We start from the raw sequence: 1,471 nt of genomic DNA on the forward strand, positions 1-1,471 counted from the left end.
TTGTAATAGTACTAATATAGTTTATGATTTTTCACATTAAACTGAAAAGTATTCAATAACTGGTAATTTCTTTTTAAATGAATCTTACTTAATATCAGTGAACTGAAAACACTACCAATGTCTGAGAACCCTGATCCAGTTAGCAGTTTCAGTGAGTTTTCTCCATTAGTACCTAATACCTAATAGGCTCTATTTCATAAAAATAAAACCAACAACAAATACCTCATTATATTCAGAACCTGAAAATTCGAGTCAATCTAAAAGGTTTGCATTACATGAACAAGATAACTAACTGGTCTTTAAAAAAAATTTTTTAATCCAGAATATGCTTATTGGGATAGTTTTCCACTCATCTTGATTCAGGGTGCTTGGAGTTCTGCTTCCTTCTAAAGGAGCCTCCTTCTGTAAACCTCGCTTTTCCTCCTGTAGGCTGGCCGAGGACAGTGGAGTGGCCAACACACAAAACTATTGTTTGTGCATGGCTAAAGATGGTGGTCATTTTGGCACTTCATGCCCATAAACTAGGAGCTGGGGCTCTGAACCAGGTGCTTCTTTCTGTGCTTCCTCTCCTCTTCCAGGGAGGAGTGGAGGAGGTCTTTTGCAAGGGTCGTGTTCTTGTGGGGAGGTCATCACTGCCAGATAAATGCCTTTCTAAAAAGAGTGTGTCAATAGGCACTTGCAATCCTGTTTGCAATGGGTCACAAGAAATGAATCAGCTTCCCCTTGCTTCAGTCGAAGGGGTAGGCATGTGGTCTCGTGCACTTCACTTGTGGCCCAGATTCCTCTGGAGGGGTGCTTTGGAGAACACCCATGCATTTTACACTGTTGTCGTCAGAGTCCTGGCAACAGTCAAATGCATCTCAGCTGAGAGCCCACGTTGTTTTGTTTTTGTTTTTTCTCTCGAAATGCCAGAAGTTCTGTGTAGTTGTGGATTTAGGGCCAAAGAGTCTCATCCCAAATTTGTGCTCCCTTCCTCAGGTAGATTCTAGCTCTTCTCAAGTGGCATAAAAATTATTTTCATTATGTTTAAAAGCATTGAGATTTTCTATGCACAGAGTTCTGTGCTAAGCAGTGGGGTTGGTGAGGGGTTTGGGGAGGGGCAGACAGGTGCAGCTCGGAGTGTATGCTCCCTGTGGGCACTCTGTGACTCAGATACCGTATACATCTAGCACTCTGCCAGGGCAGCCCTATGGAAGTTTTACCAGATTTGCTGAGGTCACTTAAATAAGGCAGACCACCCGAAGGGGAAAAGAGATGAGTTGGACCAATGTGAAACCATTGTTGCAGGGAAGGAGGGATTTGAATATGATGGTAGGACTGGACCTCAAACTTGTCCTGGCTCAGACCCCTGACAGCAGATCTCATGCCCAGGGAGCTCAAGGGCTCTACGTGAAAGCTATTGCACTAAACTCAGGAGGCTGAAGCCAACCCTCCTTTATCATTATTTCACAGGGAAGAAAGCCATTCTTTA

The 1,471-nt window shown here is 43.4% G+C and overlaps 1 pseudogene; it reads right to left on the minus strand.

The window, feature by feature from the left end:
• Positions 1 to 349: 349 nt before the first annotated feature.
• LOC115302429 lies at positions 350 to 1,165 on the minus strand (annotated as a pseudogene).
• Positions 1,166 to 1,471: the final 306 nt, after the last annotated feature.

Source organism: Suricata suricatta, chromosome 1 (assembly GCF_006229205.1).
Source record: "Suricata suricatta isolate VVHF042 chromosome 1, meerkat_22Aug2017_6uvM2_HiC, whole genome shotgun sequence".
Classification (NCBI taxonomy): Eukaryota; Metazoa; Chordata; class Mammalia; order Carnivora; family Herpestidae; genus Suricata; species Suricata suricatta.